Genomic DNA, 23,590 nt, shown 5'->3' on the forward strand with positions numbered 1-23,590 from the left:
ATTTTGGGGTATAGAAGGGTGGACCCGCTCACAGCGACTTTGGAGGCCTCACCTACGGGTGGACGCACCGCGTAGGGTTTCCCACTTGCCGGGAAAGGCTCTGCAAACCCTCGCTGTAACCGGGGCTGCCTGCGGGTCTGGGTGATGGCAACGGGTGCAGGTGCTGAGGGATCTTTTTTAATCGCTGTTCCCTCTCTCTCAGGCAGTCAGGATTTGATGCGTTACCCTGTATTTTCCTATCTGTGTGAGTGCACTCTTCCGTCTTTCCTGACTGCGTGTTTTCCATATTCTTCTGTTATTTAGTTATTTCTAATAAAATACGCCTGCTCCTTTCACTCCGGTGTCTGAGTTGAATTGATATCCCTAATCAGCAAAACGGGGGGAGATGAGGTGGCGCTTTCCAGAGCCGAGGTCGGTGTCGGTTTGGCTTTGGGCTGAGCTGTAGCCGCCGCGGCGCTAGTTCCTGGCAAGGGGACGGACGGGGGAACTGTCGGGGCCAGAGCTGCCGTAAATATAATCAGACAGCTTGCTCGGGTTCTCCAGCTCCTAGCGTACGCTCCAGAAGAGCGGCTGAACGCGGGCAGAAATGTTCCTGGATTTATCTGGGTTTTTTTAAAAAACTATTTCTGCTATCACCAGGATTTGAAAAACTAAATTGGATAAATGTGAGTTTAGGAAAAATATCTAACAATACGTGTGCTTTTAATAGTTACTGTACTGGTCTCCCAGGGACCGAAGTTACGCTGTTTCGTCCTTAAAACAACTCTGCGCTCCCGTGTCGCGTTGTCACAGGCTTTCCTCCCCCTTCCACCCGTCCAAAGAGCCCTGAGGCTGCTCTGACCGACACTTCGGTCACCCCGCTGAGTTCTGGGTCACAAGGCGAGACTGCGCTGCCCTGCGCTGCGGCCGTGCCGGAGCTCCTCCCTCTCCGGGGGGTTATAAGATTTGGCAGCGTCGGTCCCGTCGGCCCGCGCACCGGAGCGGTCTCGCCCAGCGGCTGCTCCCGCTGCCCGGGGAAGGTTCCCCCGGCGGGGAGAGGCGACCTGCGGCGTGCGGCTGCGCCGGGCGGCCCCCGGAGTGCGCGTGCGCGGCGGCGGCCCCGCGACCGGAGGACCGGCGGCCCATAGAGCGCGAGCTCGGAGGAGTGACGGGCATCTCCGGCGTTTATTAACGGTGCTGGTCGCTATAGTTACCGGGGGGGGGGGGGGGGGGGGGGAGCGTGGGCCGGGCCGGAGGAGCCGCAGGGGCGGGCAGGGAGGCTGCAGGCAGCGACCCCTCCCTGTCCGGGGCCGGTGCTGGAGGAGGAGCCGGTGCGAGCCGAGGCAGGAGCGGGGCCGCGCGGCCGGGCGGCTGCGGGGAAAGGTGCGGCGGGACCGGGGGCGGAGGCCGCTCCGCGTCGGGGCCGGGCGGCGGCGGCGCTGCCCGGAGCCGCGCGGGGCTGCGCTCGGCCGGGCTTCCGGGTGCGCGGGCGGCGCGGCGGGAGCCGTAGTCACGTGCAGGGGGCTTCCGGTCGGCCATGTTGGCTCCCCGGGGCACGCCGGGAGCTGCAGTTTCTGCGCTCTCGGTTCCCCGCAGCCGCGGCGCTGGCGGGCGCGCGCGGCACGGCACAGCCCTCGGTACCGGCGCGGCCCCGCGGCGCGGCCCGAGACGCGGTTTTGTGGCGGTTTCCCGCGGGCTGCCCGCGGCTCCCCGAGACGCGGTGTGCCCCCCGGCCCGGGGGTGCGCATGCGCGGCCGCGGCGTCTCCCGGGAGTGCGCGTGCGCGGCGGAGGTGAGTGTTGGGGCTGCGGCCGGGCCGGTCCGCGGCAATAAGGGTCCCTGCCGCCTCCGTGCCCCCTCCCGAGGCCGCGCTGGGGCCGCGCGTGTCCGTTCCTGCCCCGGGGATGCCGCCGGCTGCGCCCAGCTCGGGCTGGCGTGGGGTGTCTCTGCCCGGCCTGGCGCTCCTCACGGCTCGGGGGCCAGAAGGGACGGGCGGAGCCGAGCCTTCCCGGCCGTGGGCAGCGGGGCGGGAGCCGCCGCGGCTGGAGCTGGAGGGGCCGGAGAAAGGGAAGGAAGGAGAACGTCAAGGGCATGTGGGCAGCAGCCGCCTCGCCCTGCAGGGGGAGAGCGCCTGCCTCTCCGGGTGAGCGAGGAGCCCTCTGCACAGTCCGCAGCGGGCCGGACCCAGGCGCGGAACGGCCGCGGAGCGAGCGAGCGAGCGAGGCTGCGTGTGTCGGAAGCCACGTCTTGTAAGAGCCGAGAGACACCCGCGTATTCTTTTAGGGGGAGGTCAGCCGGGCGAGTGGAGTTTCAGAAGAAGAGGAGGGGCAGGAGGAAGGAAGGAGAAAGAAGCATCTGACCTGTCCAGTTCTCCCGGCAGTGCCGGGAGCGAGAGCTGCGGTGAGTCCCGGGCCCTCGGGGCCCTGTCGCCCCCCTTGTATGTCCCAGTCCCTTCCCGCCCTTCTCTTTCCCATGCTGTGATTTTTTTTTTCTTCTTCTCTATATCTTTTCTTTCTTTTCTTCTGCCTTGCTCCCCCTTCCTCTCTCACTTTCTCTCTCTTGTCTTGCTGCTCCCTTTTCTTTTTCTGTCTGCACTTCTGACTGCTTGTTCTGTACCTTTTGCATCACTCCTCAGTCCATTTCTCTCTCGATCCTTCCGTTCTGCTCCTCACTTCTCGGTTTCTCTCTCTTTCCTCTGTCCTACTCCTGCACGTAGTGTGTGATTGAATGAGGTTCTGTGTCTAGCAGGCCTCATCTCGTAAGAGCTGTGAGACACCTACATATTCTCATAAGTGGAGGACAGCCAGGCACCTGGAGCTGTAGAAGAGGAAGGGAGAAGGCAAACAGAAGGAGGAGTCTGACCTGTCAAATTCTCCTGGCAGCACGGAGAACTGCAGTAAGTCCCGAGCTCTTGGGCCCCTCTCATCCCTCTTGTGTGGCCTGGTCCCTCCCTGTCTTTCTCCTAGACTCCTCTCTTTCTGGTGCTGCTCAACTTTTTTTGCTCACCTGTATCTTCCGTCTTGCTTGGAGCATCTCCCTGTCCCCATCTTGTAGGTCTTCCCTTTCTCTGCCCTGTACCCTGCCGCTCTTGTTGCCTTTCTCCATCCCTCTCTGTCCAGCTCCCTGTTCCTATTGATGCCCCTTTCTTCTTCCTGCACCCGCTGCTGTTCCCTGCGATCTCCATCTCTCTCTTTCCTGCTCCCTGTCCCCCGTTTTTCATTCCTACCTCCGTCCCTCATAGACTGTCTGGCCTTTTTCCTCGGTGTCTTTCTCTCTGGCTGACTCCCTTCTGCTGTTTTTCATTTCCTCCCTATCCATCTTGTTGCCCATCGCTCTTTTGTCTTCTCTCTCTCCATGTGTCGCTGTCTGTCTTCCAGTCACTGTTCTTTAATTCCTCCCTCTTCCCTGTAGCTTGCTGCTATTTTTTTTTTCCCTGTTCTCCATCATGCTCTGTCGGGTGCCCTGTCCCTGTTTATCAATTCCTCCCTCTGCCCTGCGGTCTGTCTCTTTTCACCATTTAATTTTTGCCTCGCTCTCTCTCTGTCTGGCTCCTTGTGCCGGGTCTGTGAATTCCTTCCTCTGTGCCCCGTACCCCCTGTGATCTTTGCTGCTTTGTGGCCTGTTTCTGGCTGGCGCTCTGTTACTATTCAGTAATTCCTCTCTCGATGCCTTGTAGTCTGTTGCTTTTGTCTTTTCTCCATCTCTCTGTCTCTGTTTCCCCTGTTTTAGAATACACCCCCCCACCCCCACCCCCCTTCTTTCTGTATGCATCAGGATTAGTTTTTGGCTCCAGGTCTCTTTTTTTCTGTGTCTCTGTCCCTGTTTCCTAATTCTTCCTTCTCTGCCCTGTCACATGTAGCGATGTGATTTGTTTTGTGTTCCTTCCCATGGTTTGCTGTCCTGACTCCCCATCGCTGTTGCTTTTTCCTCCCTCTGTGCCCTGTTCTCTGGAGCTTTTTGGTCTTTCTTCCATCTTGCTTGGTCTAGCTCCCTGCTCCCCCCCCTTTTTTTTTTCCCCTCCACGTCTGTTGTGCCACCCATCCCAGCTTTTTTTTTTCTGCATCTCTATGCTGCTCCTCGTCCTTCTTTGTTGGTTTCTGTCCTGCTCCTCCTCCTTCTTTCTGCTGCCTGTTTTCTTCTCTCCCTGCTGCTTTTTTTTCTGCATATCCACGCTGGGTTCCCTGTCCCCATCCTCTCACCGCCCCATTGCTCATCTCTTGTTTTCTCTCTACCCCTGTACTAGTCAGCTAGCTGCCACCTTTCTTCTGTCTTCTTGTGTCCTGCATCTTTCTCCTCATGTTTGGCAGTTTCCAGCTCTGCCCTGCAGCTTGTTGCTCCAGGAACCGACTGACTGTTCCCGGCTGGACTGAGGAGCGTGGCTCCGGGAACAAGCGCCAAGGTGTGCCAGGGGCAGGGGCAGCATTAGGGGCCCTGAGCCCCGGAGCAGACTCACTCCCTTCTGGGACTTGTTCTGTGTGTGACTGAATAAACACTTGCTGGCTGCCGGCTGCCTTTTGTGCTTCCTTTGCCCCAGGTGAGGGGCTGGGAGGGGTGATGATGCTCTGTGGGGGTGGGTGATGGCCTCCAGCTGTGGGCTGGGGCTGGAGGGGCCCCAGGTGTGGGCAGTGAGGCTGATGGCAGCGGCCCCTCCCTGTAAAGGGCTTGCTCCGGGTGGAGGGGCGGGTGCTGCTGTTAAGAGCAAGGCAGCCGTCGGAGGGGTCGGTGTCAACCAAGGGAGGAGCAGAGCAGTCGCTGAGCATTGCTGGGCCCTGGCTGCACCGAGGGAGAAGGTGAGTGGAGCCGTGCCATCAGCTGGCAGCTCCTGGGGAGGATGGCGGTGCCTGCAGGGTGGCAGTGTTGGAGGTGGTGGCAGGGGCTGCCCCGAGCCGGTGGTGAGGCTTCTGGGTGCATTGGTGGGGGTTCGGAGGGGTGAGCAACGGTGTTGCTGCAGGGTCAGAAAGCAGAGAAAACTGCCTCTCGCAACCCAGCGGGAGCTGTGGTCCTGGCGTGTGGGGTTTCTGGCCAGCCGCGTTGGTTCCCTGGGTCACGCTGGGATGCGGGGTCTTACAGCGCTTGGCGTGCAGGCGGCCGTGCCACGTTGGCCAGCGCGTGCCAGGAGCTGTAGGTTCTGCAGACTCGGCTGCCAGGCAGCCGCACCGCTCGTGGGCGCCCGTAGCGCGGCGCAGTCCTCGCTACCGCCGCGGCCCCTGTGGCGCAGCACGAGGGATAGTTTTGTTGCCGCTTTCACGTGGATTCCCGGGGGCTTCCAGCTGCTCCCCACCAAGCGTCGTGCCCGTTCCTCGAGAGCGTGTGCGCAGTGACGTGCCGCTCGGCCGCCGCTCGCGCGGGGGGTGGCGCTCGCCCGCGCTCACCGCCGCTGCCTGGCAAACGCCACACGGTGCTGTCGGTGGGCGACACAGAGGTGGCCCCGTGCCCCACGCTGCCGCCCGCCAGCAACGTCAGTGCGATGCTCCGATGCCCGTGGGGGGGGTGCGGCCACGCTCGGTGCCCCCTCCTGGTAAGGAAATGCCGCCGCCGCCCCACGTCACGCTGCCGGCGGGCGCTCGGTGCGCGAAGGGCAGGACTGCAGCGCCGGCCCCGCACAGGTGTGCGGCACCGCCAGAGCCGCCTTCCTGCTGCCGCAGCGTGAGGCTTGCTGGGCGTGATTCCTGGGGGTGGGCGAGGGCCGAGGCCGCCGGTGAGGCCGGCCCGCCCCTTTGGCAGGTGTGGGGGCCCCTCCTGCCCGCTGGCCACACGGCAGCGGTGGGGCAGGAAGCTTCACACCGCCTGCTGTGTCAGGCCTCGGCTCTCCTGGAGGTGATCCGGGCCGGGGGAGCCCCAGGGAGTTACCCGAGAGCTGGGACAAAGGCAGAGGGGAAGAAGATGGGTGTCCCCCGGGGGTTGGTGCCGGGTGCCTCCCCAGCTTGCCAGAGCTCCCCTTGAGCTGGCACTGGCCTCGCCCGCACCGTGTCCTGGCCCCAGGTCTCGCACCTCACCCTGAAGCCCGTCCCGTAGCCCCAGGTCACCCCCGAGCCCCGCGGGGATGGCGGCAAGCCGGCCCTTGGCGCCTCCGCAGGAGCCCCTGTGGAAGGGGGGCTCCGGCCAGGGGCGATCTACGGTAATAACGGCAGTCGCTTCACCTTCTCCCAGAGGCCTCACCGGGGCCGCGCTTGCCTGTTCCTTCCCTGGGGATGCTGTCGACTGGACCCACTTCAGAACTGTGTGGGGTTCTCTGCCTGCCCTTGTGCTCCTCGCAGCAGAGAGGTGAGAAGGGACAGGCCCCTGGGACGTTTTCTGGCTGTGGACAGGAGCTGTCACAGCTGAAGCTGGAGAGGCCTGAGAAAGGGAAAGAAGAAAATCAAGGGCATGTGGGCAGCAGCTGCCTTCCACTGCAGGAAGAGAGAGCCTGCCTCTCTGGGCGAGGCAGGAGCCCTCTGTACAGTCCGCAGCGGGCCGGACCGCCAGCGTGCGATCAGGGTCCGTGCGCGTCACCCAGAGCGCGGTACGGCAGCGCAGCGTGCGAGCGAGGCCACACGTGCAGGAAGCTGCGTTTTGTAAGAGCCGAGAGACACCCGCGTGTTCTTTGAGGTGGAGGGCAGCTGAGCGACTGCACCTCCAGAAAAGGAAGGGAGGAGAGAAGGAGAAAGAAGGGTCTGAATCGGCAAATTTTTCCTGGCAGCGCTGAGAGCGACAGCTGCGGTGAGTCGCGGACCCTCGGGCCCTGTTGCCCCTCTTGGACGTTTTGGGCTGTCCCCTGGCCCCCTCTCTATCCCATGCTGCTATGATTTTTGTTGTTTTTTTCTTCCCTGTACTTCTGCTCTCGTTCGTTCCTGCTCCCACTCCCTCTTGTGTCTTCTTCTAGCTCTCCCTTTTTCTTTCTTCCAGATGCTTGGTCCTGCTCTCTCTCCTTCCTTTGTTTCATCCTCCCTTTCTCTCCTGTAACCTAACGCTGTTATTTTCCTTGTTCAGTTCTTGTTTCAGATCCGCTTTGGGGTCTCTTTTTGCCCACAGCTTTCTCTGGCCAGTTCCCAGGCATTGTTATCCTCGGTGAGCCTGTCTGCCGCTCCATGTGCCTGCCTGCCCATTTCCCTCCCTCCTGGTAATCCCGCCTCTACGCTGTGCCCGAGCTCAGGCCGCCCCTGCTCCTGTATCTCGGCTTTCGGCACGCCCCCGGCGCTTTCGGCACGCCCCCGGCGCTTTCGGCACGCCCCCGGCGCTTTCGGCACGCCCCCGGCGCTTTCGGCACGCCCCCGGCGCTTTCGGCACGCCCCCGGCGCTTTCGGCACGCCCCCGGCGCTTTCGGCACGCCCCCGGCGCTTTCGGCACGCCCCCGGCGCTTTCGGCACGCCCCCGGCGCTTTCGGCACGCCCCCGGCGCTTTCGGCACGCCCCCGGCGCTTTCGGCACGCCCCCGGCGCTTTCGGCACGCCCCCGGCGCTTTCGGCACGCCCCCGGCGCTTTCGGCACGCCCCCGGCGCTTTCGGCACGCCCCCGGCGCTTTCGGCACGCCCCCGGCGCTTTCGGCACGCCCCCGGCGCTTTCGGCACGCCCCCGGCGCTTTCGGCACGCCCCCGGCGCTTTCGGCACGCCCCCGGCGCTTTCGGCACGCCCCCGGCGCTTTCGGCACGCCCCCGGCGCTTTCGGCACGCCCCCGGCGCTTTCGGCACGCCCCCGGCGCTTTCGGCACGCCCCCGGCGCTTTCGGCACGCCCCCGGCGCTTTCGGCACGCCCCCGGCGCTTTCGGCACGCCCCCGGCGCTTTCGGCACGCCCCCGGCGCTTTCGGCACGCCCCCGGCGCTTTCGGCACGCCCCCGGCGCTTTCGGCACGCCCCCGGCGCTTTCGGCACGCCCCCGGCGCTTTCGGCACGCCCCCGGCGCTTTCGGCACGCCCCCGGCGCTTTCGGCACGCCCCCGGCGCTTTCGGCACGCCCCCGGCGCTTTCGGCACGCCCCCGGCGCTTTCGGCACGCCCCCGGCGCTTTCGGCACGCCCCCGGCGCTTTCGGCACGCCCCCGGCGCTTTCGGCACGCCCCCGGCGCTTTCGGCACGCCCCCGGCGCTTTCGGCACGCCCCCGGCGCTTTCGGCACGCCCCCGACGCTTTCGGCACGCCCCCGACGCTTTCGGCACGCCCCCGACGCTTTCGGCACGCCCCCGACGCTTTCGGCACGCCCCCGACGCTTTCGGCACGCCCCCGACGCTTTCGGCACGCCCCCGACGCTTTCGGCACGCCCCCGACGCTTTCGGCACGCCCCCGACGCTTTCGGCACGCCCCCGACGCTTTCGGCACGCCCCCGACGCTTTCGGCACGCCCCCGACGCTTTCGGCACGCCCCCGACGCTTTCGGCACGCCCCCGACGCTTTCGGCACGCCCCCGACGCTTTCGGCACGCCCCCGACGCTTTCGGCACGCCCCCGACGCTTTCGGCACGCCCCCGACGCTTTCGGCACGCCCCCGACGCTTTCGGCACGCCCCCGACGCTTTCGGCACGCCCCCGACGCTTTCGGCACGCCCCCGACGCTTTCGGCACGCCCCCGACGCTTTCGGCACGCCCCCGACGCTTTCGGCACGCCCCCGACGCTTTCGGCACGCCCCCGACGCTTTCGGCACGCCCCCGACGCTTTCGGCACGCCCCCGACGCTTTCGGCACGCCCCCGACGCTTTCGGCACGCCCCCGACGCTTTCGGCACGCCCCCGACGCTTTCGGCACGCCCCCGACGCTTTCGGCACGCCCCCGACGCTTTCGGCACGCCCCCGACGCTTTCGGCACGCCCCCGACGCTTTCGGCACGCCCCCGACGCTTTCGGCACGCCCCCGACGCTTTCGGCACGCCCCCGACGCTTTCGGCACGCCCCCGACGCTTTCGGCACGCCCCCGACGCTTTCGGCACGCCCCCGACGCTTTCGGCACGCCCCCGACGCTTTCGGCACGCCCCCGACGCTTTCGGCACGCCCCCGACGCTTTCGGCACGCCCCCGACGCTTTCGGCACGCCCCCGACGCTTTCGGCACGCCCCCGACGCTTTCGGCACGCCCCCGACGCTTTCGGCACGCCCCCGACGCTTTCGGCACGCCCCCGACGCTTTCGGCGGGCGGGAACGCCGCGCGCCGACGTGAGGGGCGGAGCTTTCGCCTGAGGCGAAGGGCGGGAACGGCGCGCGCAGCAGTGAGGCGCCGCGCGGCCGCCTGAGAGGAGCGGGAGCGGCGCCCCCGGAAAAGGCTGCTCGGCGATCGGCGCCGCCTCGGCGGGGACCTCATCGGCTCGGCTCGGCTCGGGGCGGGCGGGGGTGGACCCGAGTCGCCTGTGCGGGGGCGAGCGCCATTGTCTGAGGGGCTCAGGAGAGTCCTGGACCCGCCAGGCGCGGCAAGGTGCCTGGAGCAGACGAGTGCCCGGCGCGGTCGTCCCTGCAGGAAGTGCTGGAGCAGCGGCTCTGGTGAGAAAAGCCGATCTGTGAGGTTTTTTTCGGGGGGGAAGGGGGGGTTGGAGGGCGGCCGGGGTTCGGGTGGTGCTGTGGGCACTTCTCGCCGGGGACCGGCGTCCTTCTCAGACCTGACGGCACACTCCTGCCCTTGCAGCAGCTGGTGGCGGAGAAGGGAGAGATGTCCACTGCGTGTGGAAGGACCTGCGAGGCAAGAGCGAGCGGGAGGAGCAGCGGAGGAAGTCTGGGCAGCAAGAGGAAAGAGAAGGGCGCTCTGAACAAAGCGCCGCTGTGAGGGGCGGAGCGGTCGCCTGAGGGGGACCTGCCCGGGGAAGGGGCGAGCAGGAGTCGAACCTGCCTGGGGAAGTACCGGATCGACTTGGGAACGGGGGGGGGGGGGACGGGACGGGAGCCGCCTTGGAGAGGGGGTCGGTGTCGTCGCCTCGGCGGGGGGGGGGAGCAGTGTCGTCGCCTCGGCGGGGGGGGGGGGGGGGGGAAGCAGTGTCGTCGCCTCGGCGGGGGAGGGGGGGGGAGCAGTGTCGTCGCCTCGGCGGGGGAGGGGGGGGGGAGCAGTGTCGTCGCCTCGGCGGGGGAGGGGGGGGGGAGCAGTGTCGTCGCCTCGGCGGGGGAGGGGGGGGAGCAGTGTCGTCGCCTCGGCGGGGGAGGGGGGGGGAGCAGTGTCGTCGCCTCGGCGGGGGGGGGGGGGGGAGAGCAGTGTCGTCGCCTCTGTGTCTGTGTGTGGGGGGGGAGCAGTGTCGTCGCCTGGTGGGGGGAAGTGGGGTGGTGTCATCACCCTGGGGGGGGGAGTGTCGTCAACGGCGGGGGGTGGGGGAGCGGAGCTTCCTCAGGACCGGTGAGAGGGGACTGGAGCTGCCTGAGGAGGGACGGCCATCGCCTCAGGGGCGGTGGAGGGTCCAAGCCTCGCTGAACGCGGCCAGGAGCCCGGAGGAGAAAAGCGCCCGTCGTAGACATCCCTGCAGGAAGTGCTGGAGCATGGACTGGGTGAGGAAAGCCAATCTGTGAGTCTTTTTCGCAAGGAGGGGGGATGGTGGTGGTGTTGGGAGGGCGGCCGGGGTTCGGGTGGTGCTGTGGCCAGCTCTCGCCGGGGACCAGCATCGCTCTCGGACCTGACGGCATCCTCCTGCCCTTGCAGCAGGCGGCGGAGCGGCGTGGAGGTCTCCGTCCTGTACCGCTGCAGGCCAAGAGGGAGTGGGACGAGGCGCGGAGGAAGTCTGGGCAGCAAGAGGAGGAAGGAGAAGGGCGCTCTGGGCAAAGGGACCTCCCTGTCACCGGGGCTGTGGTCGCACCAGCGTGTCGCCAGGACCTTTGGTGCCCTGGCCGGCTTTGTGCCGGGTGACCCCCCTGTAAGCAGGGCTCGGGTCTTTGGGTTTTTGCTGGCCTTTTGCCACGTCACCCCGTGGTCAGGCTGCCGGGCAGGTGGCAACCCTCTAAGGGGGGTGAGCGGCGCCGTCTCTGCGGCCGGGGCGGGAAGCGGAGCTCCTGAAGCGCGCCGTGGTGGTGAGCCGCAGCCAGGCCGGCCGGCCTGTAACTTGGGCGCGGGGGGGGGCCTGGCAGCGGGGCCGGGGCCTCTGCTCTGTCCTCCGGGTGGGGGAGCTGGCGCCTGGCTGCGCCTTCCTTCTGAGCACCAGCTCCTCGAGAAGCAAGACAAGGCATCGTGAAGGAGCTGCGAGGCCAGAGCGAGGGAGAGGAGGAGCGGCGGGCTGAAGAGAGGGCTGGGGGGAGAGGCGGGAGCTCAGGGCAAAGGGGCCTCCCCACGGCACCGTTGCCGGCACCTTTGGTGTCCTGGCTGGCGCTGCGCCGGGTGACCTCCCTGTAAGCAGGGCTCGGGTCTCTGGCCTTTTGCCCCCTTGCCCCGACGGTTTGGCTGCCCGGAGAGAGGGGTGACCCTGTAAGGAGAGAGCGGCACCGTCCCCGCACCGAGGGGCAAATGGGGCTCTCTGGCCCCCAAGCCCGCCCTGTAGGCAGGGGAGGGCTGTTTCCCCGGCCCTGGCGGCTTTCTGCCTGCTGGCGGCCTGGCCAGCGTGACCCCCTGGAGTCGGGGCGCGTCGCGGCACTTGTCCCTTGGTCCCCCGCGAAGCCCCGTGGCACGTTGAGTCCCTCTGGGCTCCGTGCGTCCGGGGGGACAGGTCCGAGGCTCTGCTCTCTTGCTCGCGGGAGGGGATGGCTCCCCAGACATTGGCTGCACAGAGCTCGCTCTCTCTCCTGGGAAGTTTTCTTTCCCCCTGTCCGTGTCCGTGTGCCTGCCTGTGTCCGCGTCGGTGCGAGTGAGCGAGTGAAGGAGCTTCTTGTTTAGGCCCCTGTTGAAATCGCTGCAGCGTACTTAGCTTAAACTTCCCGGGAGGGAAAGAGGGGCTCTGTGCAGCAACAGGGGGTCGGTCCCCGCTGAGCCCGCGAGCGGAGGGCGAGTCCCGGCTGGCCCCTCCTTTCCAAGGACGGAGCCAAGCCGCGCGGTCGTAGCACGGCCGACGCGTGACCCGCCCGCTCTCTGGGCCTGGGTGGCTGCCTGTCCTGCTGGCGACCTGCCAGCGTGCCGGCCCCGTACTCGGGGCGAGTGCCACGAGCCGTGGAGCCCTCTGACCCGACGGCCCTGTAAGCAGGGTTGTGCCCGTCCCCCGCCCTCGGCAGGAGGAGCGGGTAGCGAGCGGGCGTCTGCGGCCCCCGGCCTTCGAGGGCAAAGGCTCGGCAGTTGTGTCCCCTTCACCGAGAACCGCGGTAGCCTCTAGAAACGCAGGGAACGGCCCTGAGCCAAGTACCTGCCCCAGAGTCCTCGAGACCCTCCCAGAGTTGCCCAGGACGCTCTTGTCCCACAGCAGCCGTGGTGACAGGGAGGGCCCTTTGCCCGCAGCCCCTTTCTCTTTCCCCAGTTTCAGCGTGCCGCTCCTCCTCTCGCTTGCCCTCGCCTCGTAGTTTCTTCCGCAGGCCACGGATGCCTCTTCCTTCTTCCTTCTCCGGCAGCAGGTGCCTGGAAGGACGGCGCGGTCGGGCGCCAGCTCCTCTGCCTGGACGACGGGGAAGCCGGCCGCCTGAGGGACCTTCCCTCAGCGTGCTCTGGCCCCCGGCCCTCCCTCCTCCCTCCTGCCCCCTGCCCCGGCCTGAGCCGCCTCAGGCCCCATTTTCTCACCTGGTGGTGCCCGGCGGCCTGGGGGCTTAAAGCATAGAGGGAGAGGGGACAGGGGTACGGCAGGGCAGGGGGAGATTTAGGGGGACAGGCAGCACGGGTGGGCCTCAGCCGCCAGCCCCTTGCAACCAGCTGCTCCGCAGTGACGCGGCAGCTTCTCCCAAGCGATGAGGAACCCCCCTCGGGAAGTTCTGCTTCCCCAGCCCCCAGAACCTCTTGGGAAAGGGCCGCTGCTGCCGATTCACCTGCCTTCAGGGCAGACAGCGCCCAGCACTCTCGATAGTGCTTGGCTGGCGCCTTGTGTGGGGCGGCGGCCCTGTTAGCGGGGTGCGGGTCAGGGCGCCCCTGTAGCGGAGAGGAGGGGCCTCGTGGGCCTTTGGGACCGGGGCTGCCCTGTAAGTCGGGGCCTGGCCCGTGCCCTGCAGTCCCGGGCACTTTGCAGTCCCGGCAGCGGCTCGAGCCCCCTGTAAGCAGGGGCGCAGCCTCGGTGGCCGCCGTTTTGCATGCCCAGCTCCATTTGCCCAGAGTGCCCGACTCCGAGCCCAGCTCCAGCGCCCGCCGCGACTCCACGTGTGGCAGCACCGGAGCACCGATTGGGTAAGAAAAGCCGATCTGTGAGGGTTTTTTTTGGGGGGGGGGTATAGAGGAATAGTGGTGTGGGAGGGCGGCCAGGGTTCGGGTGGTGCCGTGTCAGGCTCTCGCCGGGGACCGTCGTCCCTCTCAGGCCTGACGGCACCCTCCTGCTCTTGCAGCACTTGGTGGTGGAGAAGGGAGAGACATCCACCGCATGCGGAAGGCCGTGCAAGGCAAGGGTTAGCAGGAGGAGCAGCGAAGGAAGTCTGGGCAGCAAGCGGAAGAAAGAGAAGCGCGCTCTGGGCAAAGCGCCGCTGTGAGGGGCAGAGCGGCCGCCTGAGGGAAAGGGGAGCGCAAGTCGGCGCTGCCTCAGCAAGAAATGGATCGACTCGGGGCCGAGGGATTGGAGCCACCTTGGCAGGGGATCAAAGCTGCTGCAGGGTGGGGGGCCAGTGCCGTCGCCTAGGAGGGGCAGCAGACCTGCGTCAGGGCGCATGGGGGGGGACTGGAGCTGCATGAGGAGGGACCGCCATCACCTCAGGGGCTGAGGAGGGTCCAGGCCCTGACGGACGCTGCCAGGAGCCGCCGGACGCTGCCAGGAGCCCATTGCAGATGAGAGCCTGTCACGGTCCCTGCACGAAGCACTGGAGCACCGACTGGGTGAGGAAAGCCGATCTGCGAGGTTTTTTCGCGGGGTGGGTGGTGGGAGGGCGGCCGGGGTTCGGGTGGTGCTGTGGCCAGCTCTCGCCGGGGACCAGCATCGCTCTCGGACCTGACGGCATCCTCCTGCCCTTGCAGCAGGCGGCGGAGCAGCGTGGAGGTCTCCGTCCTGTACCGCTGCAGGCCAAGAGCGGAGGAAGTCTGGGCAGCAAGAGGAGGCAGGAGAAGGGCGCTCTGGGCAAAGGGACCTCCCCGTCACCGGGGCTGTGGTCGCACCAGCGTGTCGCCAGGACCTTCGGTGCCCTGGCCGGCTTTGTGCCGGGTGACCCCCCTGTAAGCAGGGCTCGGGTCTTTGGGTTTTTGCCGGCCTTTTGCCACGTCACCCCGTGGTCAGGCTGCCGGGCAGGTGGCAACCCTCTAAGGGGGGCGAGCGGCGCCGTCTCTGCGGCCGGGGCGGGAAGCGGAGCTCCTAAAGCGCGCCGTGGTGGTGAGCCGCAGCCAGGCCGGCCGGCCTGTAACTTGGGCACGGGGGGGGGCCTGGCAGCGGGGCCGGGGTCTCTGCTCTGTCCTCCGGGTGGGGGAGGTGGCGCCTGGCAGCGCCTTCCTTCCGAGCACCAGCTCCTCGAGAAGCAAGACAAGGCATCGTGAAGGAGCTGCGAGGCCAGAGCGAGGGAGAGGAGGAGCGGCGGGCTGAAGAGAGGGCTGGGGGGAGAGGCGGGAGCTCAGGGCAAAGGGGCCTCCCCACGGCACCGTTGCCGGCACCTTTGGTGTCCTGGCCGGCGCTGCGCCGGGTGACCTCCCTGTAAGCAGGGCTCGGGTCTCTGGCCTTTTGCCCCCTTGCCCCGACGGTTTGGCTGCCCGGAGAGAGGGGCGACCCTGTAAGGAGAGAGCGGCACCGTCCCCGCACCGAGGGGCAAATGGGGCTCTCTGGCCCCCAAGCCCGCCCTGTAGGCAGGGGAGGGCTGTTTCCCCGGCCCTGGCGGCCTTCTGCCTGCTGGCGGCCTGGCCAGCGTGACCCCCTGGAGTCGGGGCGCGTCGCGGCACTTGTCCCTTGGTCCCCCGCGAAGGCCCGTGGCACGTTGAGTCCCTCTGGGCTCCGTGCGTCCGGGGGGGCAGGTCCGAGGCTCTGCTCTCTTGCTCGCGGGAGGGGACGGCTCCCCAGACATTGGCTGCACAGAGCTCGCTCTCTCTCCTGGGAAGTTTTCTTTCCCCCTGTCCGTGTCCGTGTGCCTGCCTGTGTCCGCGTCGGTGCGAGTGAGCGAGTGAAGGAGCTTCTTGTTTAGGCCCCTGTTGAAATCGCTGCAGCGTACTTAGCTTAAACTTCCCGGGAGGGAAAGAGGGGCTCTGTGCAGCAACAGGGGGTCGGTCCCCGCTGAGCCCGCGAGCGGAGGGCGAGTCCCGGCTGGCCCCTCCTTTCCAAGGACGGAGCCAAGCCGCGCGGTCGTAGCACGGCCGACGCGTGACCCGCCCGCTCTCTGGGCCTGGGTGGCTGCCTGTCCTGCTGGCGACCTGCCAGCGTGCCGGCCCCGTACTCGGGGCGAGTGCCACGAGCCGTGGAGCCCTCTGACCCGACGGCCCTGTAAGCAGGGTTGTGCCCGTCCCCCGCCCTCGGCAGGAGGAGCGGGTAGCGAGCGGGCGTCTGCGGCCCCCGGCCTTCGAGGGCAAAGGCTCGGCAGTTGTGTCCCCTTCACCGAGAACCGCGGTAGCCTCTAGAAACGCAGGGAACGGCCCTGAGCCAAGTACCTGCCCCAGAGTCCTCGAGACCCTCCCAAAAGCGCCCAGGATGCTCTTGTCCCACAGCAGCCGTGGTGACAGGGAGGGCCCTTTGCCCGCAGCCCCTTTCTCTTTCCCCGGTTTCAGCGTGCCGCTCCTCCTCTCGCTTGCCCTCGCCTCGTAGTTTCTTCCGCAGGCCACGGATGCTTCTTCCTTCTCCGGGAGCAGGTGCCTGGAAGGACGGCGCGGTCGGGCGCCAGCTCCTCTGCCTGGACGACGGGGAAGCTGGCCGCCTGAGGGACCTTCCCTCAGCGTGCTCTGGCCCCCGGCCCTCCCTCCTCCCTCCTGCCCCCTGCCCCGGCCTGAGCCGCCTCAGACCCCATTTTCTCACCTGGTGGTGCCCGGCGGCCTGGGGGCTTAAAGCATAGAGGGAGAGGGGACAGGGGTACGGCAGGGCAGGGGGAGATTTAGGGGGACAGGCAGCACGGGTGGGCCTCAGCCGCCAGCCCCTTGCAACCAGCTGCTCCGCAGTGACGCGGCAGCTTCTCCCAAGCGATGAGGAACCCCCCTCGGGAAGTTCTGCTTCCCCAGCCCCCAGAACCTCTTGGGAAAGGGCCGCTGCTGCCGATTCACCTGCCTTCAGGGCAGACAGCGCCCAGCACTCTCGATAGTGCTTGGCTGGCGCCTTGTGTGGGGTGGCGGCCCTGTTAGCGGGGTGCGGGTCAGGGCGCCCCTGTAGCGGAGAGGAGGGGCCTCGTGGGCCTTTGGGACCGGGGCTGCCCTGTAAGTCGGGGCCTGGCCCGTGCCCTGCAGTCCCGGGCACTTTGCAGTCCCGGCAGCGGCTCGAGCCCCCTGTAAGCAGGGGCGCAGCCTCGGTGGCCGCCGCTCTGCATGCCCAGCTCCGTTTGCCCAGAGTGCCCGACTCCGAGCCCAGCTCCAGCGCCCGCCTCGACTCCACGTGTGGCAGCACCGGAGCACCGATTGGGTAAGAAAAGCCGATCTGTGAGGTTTTTTCGGGGGGGCGGGGGTATAGGGCTGTGTGAGGGCGGCCGGTGTTCAGGTGGTGCTGTGGCCAGCTCTCACCCAGGACCGTCGTCGCTCTCAGACCTGATGGCATTCTCCTGCTCTTGCAGCAGTTGTTCGTGGAGAAGGGAGAGACATCCACCGCGTGCAGAAGGACCTTCGAGGCAAGAGCGAGCGGGAGGAGTAGCGGCAGCGGTCCGCCAAAGAGGCGAGAGAAAGCCTTCCTGGGCAGGGGATCTCCCTGTCACCTGGGCTGTGGTCGCCTCAAGCGTCCCTGCCCCTTTGGGGATGTTTTCTTTGCCTCGTGAGCAAGTACTCGGCTCTTGGTAGTTCTCCAGTTTTAGAACCTGCTCCCATTCCACCTGACGATGACCCAACTTCCTGAAGTTTTCTCAAAACTCCTTTCTGTACTTGGATGTGGCTGCACCAGCCGTGGGGAGCGGGAGGGCTCTGCAGCCACCCGCAGCGCCCTTTGAGGCTGCGTGGGATGCCGGGGGAAGAGCAGTCGGGAGCAGGGTTTTGGAGGTGGATTCCCCTGCTCTGAGTGCTTCTCTTTCCGCACCTGTACGGGGAAGGAAGCGGCTGGATCTCAGCCTCTGGAGGAGCACGTTCCTCTTCCCTGCCCCAAAAGGGCGTTTGTGCCCACCCTTTCCCCATCTGTTCAGTGCCGGGGGTGCTCAATCAGATGCTTTCTCCAACTGCGTGTTCCCCATTTAGCTCCTTTTCTGCCCAACTCGGCTTTAACCGCTGCCTGCCACGTGGCGCTGCGCGTGGGATTTTAACCTTTGGCAGCCGCTGGAATGTTTGCGGCGTGTGTTGGTCCTGGCTGCTTGCAAGGGGACTCTCGGGGTGAAGCGCTAAGGCTTGGACCATAGGGCCAAGCCAGAGTTGACTTGTAGACGAGTCCTGTGTATTTTGTAACTGTTAACCATTGTGCTAACAGGTATTTTACTAAGTGATAACCAACCACCTATTCCGATGTAAAAAGTGGAAGTATTGAAGCCTGAACAACAGGCCCTGAGCCGAAGCTGCTCACTCAGTATGTCATCGTTAGTGAAAGAGGTGTGGAAGACGTGGCTCTCTTGAATGTACATTTATCTTTCTTTGTGTGGGGATGAAATAACCGGGTCGTGGAGACCGTAGTCTGGCCCTGTGGCCTGACGTGAGCCCTTGCACCTAGTCTGCCTGGGTAAGCAGAGGAGCTCCCTTAGCTTCTCCCCTGAGCCCTGGCCAGGCTCCGGGGGAATCTAATGTGAGATTGAAACCAGATATTTCCGCTCCAAACCAAGGTGCCAGCTCTTCTGGCTTGCCGATTTTGGGGTATAGAAGGGTGGACCCGCTCACAGCGACTTTGGAGGCCTCACCTACGGGTGGACGCACCGCGTAGGGTTTCCCACTTGCCGGGAAAGGCTCTGCAAACCCTCGCTGTAACCGGGGCTGCCTGCGGGTCTGGGTGATGGCAACGGGTGCAGGTGCTGAGGGATCTTTTTTAATCGCTGTTCCCTCTCTCTCAGGCAGTCAGGATTTGATGCGTTACCCTGTATTTTCCTATCTGTGTGAGTGCACTCTTCCGTCTTTCCTGACTGCGTGTTTTCCATATTCTTCTGTTATTTAGTTATTTCTAATAAAATACGCCTGCTCCTTTCACTCCGGTGTCTGAGTTGAATTGATATCCCTAATCAGCAAAACGGGGGGAGATGAGGTGGCGCTTTCCAGAGCCGAGGTCGGTGTCGGTTTGGCTTTGGGCTGAGCTGTAGCCGCCGCGGCGCTAGTTCCTGGCAAGGGGACGGACGGGGGAGCTGTCGGGGCCAGAGCTGCCGTAAATATAATCAGACAGCTTGCTCGGGTTCTCCAGCTCCTAGCGTACGCTCCAGAAGAGCGGCTGAACGCGGGCAGAAATGTTCCTGGATTTATCTGGGTTTTTTTAAAAAACTATTTCTGCTATCACCAGGATTTGAAAAACTAAATTGGATAAATGTGAGTTTAGGAAAAATATCTAACAATACGTGTGCTTTTAATAGTTACTGTACTGGTCTCCCAGGGACCGAAGTTACGCTGTTTCGTCCTTAAAACAACTCTGCGCTCCCGTGTCGCGTTGTCACAGGCTTTCCTCCCCCTTCCACCCGTCCGAAGAGCCCTGAGGCTGCTCTGACCGACACTTCGGTCACCCCGCTGAGTTCTGGGTCACAAGGCGAGACTGCGCTGCCCTGCGCTGCGGCCGTGCCGGAGCTCCTCCCTCTCCGGGGGGTTATAAGATTTGGCAGCGTCGGTCCCGTCGGCCCGCGCACCGGAGCGGTCTCGTCCAGCGGCTGCTCCCGCTGGCCGGGGAAGGTTCCCCCGGCGGGGAGAGGCGACCTGCGGCGTGCGGCTGCGCCGGGCGGCCCCCGGAGTGCGCGTGCGCGGCGGCGGCCCCGCGACCGGAGGACCGGCGGCCCATAGAGCGCGAGCTCGGAGGAGTGACGGGCATCTCCGGCGTTTATTAACGGTGCTGGTCGCTATAGTTACCGGGGGGGGGGGGGGGGGGGGGAGCGTGGGCCGGGCCGGAGGAGCCGCAGGGGCGGGCAGGGAGGCTGCAGGCAGCGACCCCTCCCTGTCCGGGGCCGGTGCTGGAGGAGGAGCCGGTGCGAGCCGAGGCAGGAGCGGGGCCGGGCGGCTGCGGGGAAAGGTGCGGCGGGACCGGGGGCGGAGGCCGCTCCGCGTCGGGGCCGGGCGGCGGCGGCGCTGCCCGGAGCCGCGCGGGGCTGCGCTCGGCCGGGCTTCCGGGTGCGCGGGCGGCGCGGCGGGAGCCGTAGTCACGTGCAGGGGGCTTCCGGTCGGCCATGTTGGCTCCCCGGGGCACGCCGGGAGCTGCAGTTTCTGCGCTCTCGGTTCCCCGCAGCTGCGGCGCTGGCGGGCGCGCGCGGCACGGCACAGCCCTCGGTACCGGCGCGGCCCGAGACGCGGTTTTGTGGCGGTTTCCCGCGGGCTGCCCGCGGCTCCCCGAGACGCGGTGTGCCCCCCGGCCCGGGGGTGCGCATGCGCGGCCGCGGCGTCTCCCGGGAGTGCGCGTGCGCGGCGGAGGTGAGTGTTGGGGCTGCGGCCGGGCCGGTCCGCGGCAATAAGGGTCCCTGCCGCCTCCGTGCCCCCTCCCGAGGCCGCGCTGGGGCCGCGCGTGTCCGTTCCTGCCCCGGGGATGCCGCCGGCTGCGCCCAGCTCGGGCTGGCGTGGGGTGTCTCTGCCCGGCCTGGCGCTTCTCACGGCTCGGGGGCCAGAAGGGACGGGCGGAGCCGAGCCTTCCCGGCCGTGGGCAGCGGGGCGGGAGCCGCCGCGGCTGGAGCTGGAGGGGCCGGAGAAAGGGAAGGAAGGAGAACGTCAAGGGCATGTGGGCAGCAGCCGCCTCGCCCTGCAGGGGGAGAGCGCCTGCCTCTCCGGGTGAGCGAGGAGCCCTCTGCACAGTCCGCAGCGGGCCGGACCCAGGCGCGGAACGGCCGCGGAGCGAGCGAGCGAGGCTGCGTGTGTCGGAAGCCACGTCTTGTAAGAGCCGAGAGACACCCGCGTATTCTTTTAGGGGGAGGTCAGCCGGGCGAGTGGAGTTTCAGAAGAAGAGGAGGGGCAGGAGGAAGGAAGGAGAAAGAAGCATCTGACCTGTCCAGTTCTCCCGGCAGTGCCGGGAGCGAGAGCCGCGGTGAGTCCCGGGCCCTCGGGGCCCTGTCGCCCCCCTTGTATGTCCCAGTCCCTTCCCGCCCTTCTCTTTCCCATGCTGTGATTTTTTTTTTCTTCTTCTCTATATCTTTTCTTTCTTTTCTTCTGCCTTGCTCCCCCTTCCTCTCTCACTTTCTCTCTCTTGTCTTGCTGCTCCCTTTTCTTTTTCTGTCTGCACTTCTGACTGCTTGTTCTGTACCTTTTGCATCACTGCTCAGTCCATTTCTCTCTCGATCCTTCCGTTCTGCTCCTCACTTCTCGGTTTCTCTCTCTTTCCTCTGTCCTACTCCTGCACGTAGTGTGTGATTGAATGAGGTTCTGTGTCTAGCAGGCCTCATCTCGTAAGAGCTGTGAGACACCTACATCTTCTCATAAGTGGAGGACAGCCAGGCACCTGGAGCTGTAGAAGAGGAAGGGAGAAGGCAAACAGAAGGAGGAGTCTGACCTGTCAAATTCTCCTGGCAGCGCGGAGAACTGCAGTAAGTCCCGAGCTCTTGGGCCCCTCTCATCCCTCTTGTGTGGCCTGGTCCCTCCCTGTCTTTCTCCTAGACTCCTCTCTTTCTGGTGCTGCTCAACTTTTTTTGCTCACCTGTATCTTCCGTCTTGCTTGGAGCATCTCCCTGTCCCCATCTTGTAGGTCTTCCCTTTCTCTGCCCTGTACCCTGCCGCTCTTGTTGCCTTTCTCCATCCCTCTCTGTCCAGCTCCCTGTTCCTATTGATGCCCCTTTCTTCTTCCTGCACCCGCTGCTATTCCCTGCGATCTCCATCTCTCTCTTTCCTGCTCCCTGTCCCCCGTTTTTCATTCCTACCTCCGTCCCTCATAGACTGTCTGGCCTTTTTCCTCGGTGTCTTTCTCTCTGGCTGACTCCCTTCTGCTGTTTTTCATTTCCTCCCTATCCATCTTGTTGCCCATCGCTCTTTTGTCTTCTCTCTCTCCATGTGTCGCTGTCTGTCTTCCAGTCACTGGTCTTTAATTCCTCCCTCTTCCCTGTAGCTTGCTGCTATTTTTTTTTTCCCTGTTCTCCATCATGCTCTGTCGGGTGCCCTGTCCCTGTTTATCAATTCCTCCCTCTGCCCTGCGGTCTGTCTCTTTTCACCATTTAATTTTTGCCTCGCTCTCTCTCTGTCTGGCTCCTTGTGCCGGGTTTGCGAATTCCTTCCTCTGTGCCCCGTACCCCCTGTGATCTTTGCTGCTTTGTGGCCTGTTTCTGGCTGGCGCTCTGTTACTATTCAGTAATTCCTCTCTCGATGCCTTGTCGTCTATTGCTTTTGTCTTTTCTCCATCTCTCTGTCTCTGTTTCCCCTGTTTTAGAATACACCCCCCCACCCCCACCCCCCTTCTTTCTGTATGCATCAGGATTAGTTTTTGGCTCCAGGTCTCTTTTTTTCTGTGTCTCTGTCCCTGTTTCCTAATTCTTCCTTCTCTGCCCTGTCACATGTAGCGATGTGATTTGTTTTGTGTTCCTTCCCATGGTTTGCTGTCCTGACTCCCCATCGTTGTTGCTTTTTCCTCCCTCTGTGCCCTGTTCTCTGGAGCTTTTTGGTCTTTCTTCCATCTTGCTTGGTCTAGCTCCCTGCTCCCCCCCTTTTTTTTTTTCCCCCTCCATGTCTGTTGTGCCACCCATCCCAGCTTTTTTTTTTCTGCATCTCTATGCTGCTCCTCGTCCTTCTTTGTTGGTTTCTGTCCTGCTCCTCCTCCTTCTTTCTGCTGCCTGTTTTCTTCTCTCCCTGCTGCTTTTTTTTCTGCATATCCACGCTGGGTTCCCTGTCCCCATCCTCTCACCGCCCCATTGCTCATCTCTTGTTTTCTCTCTACCCCTGTACTAGTCAGCTAGCTGCCACCTTTCTTCTGTCTTCTTGTGTCCTGCATCTTTCTCCTCATGTTTGGCAGTTTCCAGCTCTGCCCTGCAGCTTGTTGCTCCAGGAACCGACTGACTGTTCCCGGCTGGACTGAGGAGCGTGGCTCCGGGAACAAGCGCCAAGGTGTGCCAGGGGCAGGGGCAGCATTAGGGGCCCTGAGCCCCGGAGCAGACTCACTCCCTTCTGGGACTTGTTCTGTGTGTGACTGAATAAACACTTGCTGGCTGCCGGCTGCCTTTTGTGCTTCCTTTGCCCCAGGTGAGGGGCTGGGAGGGGTGATGATGCTCTGTGGGGGTGGGTGATGGCCTCCAGCTGTGGGCTGGGGCTGGAGGGGCCCCAGGTGTGGGCAGTGAGGCTGATGGCAGCGGCCCCTCCCTGTAAAGGGCTTGCTCCGGGTGGAGGGGCGGGTGCTGCTGTTAAGAGCAAGGCAGCCGTCGGAGGGGTCGGTGTCAACCAAGGGAGGAGCAGAGCAGTCGCTGAGCATTGCTGGGCCCTGGCTGCACCGAGGGAGAAGGTGAGTGGAGCCGTGCCATCAGCTGGCAGCTCCTGGGGAGGATGGCGGTGCCTGCAGGGTGGCAGTGTTGGAGGTGGTGGCAGGGGCTGCCCCGAGCCGGTGGTGAGGCTTCTGGGTGCATTGGTGGGGGTTCGGAGGGGTGAGCAACGGTGTTGCTGCAGGGTCAGAAAGCAGAGAAAACTGCCTCTCGCAACCCAGCGGGAGCTGTGGTCCTGGCGTGTGGGGTTTCTGGCCAGCCGCGTTGGTTCCCTGGGTCACGCTGGGATGCGGTGTCTTACAGCGCTTGGCGTGCAGGCGGCCGTGCCGCGTTGGCCAGCGCGTGCCAGGAGCTGTAGGTTCTGCAGACTCGGCTGCCAGGCAGCTGCACCGCTCGTGGGCGCCCGTAGCGCGGCGCAGTCCTCGCTACCGCCGCGGCCCCTGTGGCGCAGCACGAGGGATAGTTTTGTTGCCGCTTTCACGTGGATTCCCGGGGGCTTCCAGCTGCTCCCCACCAAGCGTCGTGCCCGTTCCTCGAGAGCGTGTGCGCAGTGACGTGCCGCTCGGCCGCCGCTCGCGCGGGGGGTGGCGCTCGCCCGCGCTAACCGCCGCTGCCTGGCAAACGCCACACGGTGCTGTCGGTGGGCGACACAGAGGTGGCCCCGTGCCCCACGCTGCCGCCCGCCAGCAACGTCAGTGCGATGCTCCGATGCCCGTGGGGGGGTGCGGCCACGCTCGGTGCCCCCTCCTGGTAAGGAAATGCTGCCGCCGCCCCACGTCACGCTGCCGGCGGGCGCTCGGTGCGCGAAGGGCAGGACTGCAGCGCCGGCCCCGCACAGGTGTGCGGCACCGCCAGAGCCGCCTTCCTGCTGCCGCAGCGTGAGGCTTGCTGGGCGTGATTCCTGGGGGTGGGCGAGGGCCGAGGCCGGCCCGCCCCTTTGGCAGGTGTGGGGGCCCCTCCTGCCCGCTGGCCACACGGCAGCGGTGGGGCAGGAAGCTTCACACCGCCTGCTGTGTCAGGCCTCGGCTCTCCTGGAGGTGATCCGGGCCGGGGGAGCCC

General features: G+C 65.4%; 2 long non-coding RNA genes across 4 annotated transcripts; both read left to right on the forward strand.

The window, feature by feature from the left end:
• Positions 1-1,836: 1,836 nt before the first annotated feature.
• On the forward strand, positions 1,837-2,798 carry LOC141958777 (uncharacterized). Its single transcript, XR_012633336.1, has 3 exons — positions 1,837-2,121; positions 2,262-2,378; positions 2,727-2,798. It is a non-coding gene; the product is annotated as an uncharacterized LOC141958777 (long non-coding RNA).
• A 16,101-nt stretch (positions 2,799-18,899) lies between these two features.
• On the forward strand, positions 18,900-22,244 carry LOC141958778 (uncharacterized). 3 transcript variants are annotated; one of them, XR_012633338.1, is made up of 4 exons: positions 18,900-18,984; positions 20,047-20,163; positions 20,512-20,659; positions 22,072-22,244. It is a non-coding gene; the product is annotated as an uncharacterized LOC141958778 (long non-coding RNA). The 3 variants fall into 3 exon arrangements; XR_012633339.1 differs by lacking the exon at positions 18,900-18,984 and adding an exon at positions 19,539-19,559; XR_012633337.1 differs by lacking the exon at positions 18,900-18,984 and adding an exon at positions 19,758-19,910 and having other exon boundaries at positions 22,072-22,243.
• The last annotated feature ends 1,346 nt before the right edge of the window (positions 22,245-23,590 follow it).

The sequence above is a fragment of the Athene noctua genome, chromosome 3 (assembly GCF_965140245.1).
Source record: "Athene noctua chromosome 3, bAthNoc1.hap1.1, whole genome shotgun sequence".
NCBI lineage: Eukaryota > Metazoa > Chordata > Aves > Strigiformes > Strigidae > Athene > Athene noctua.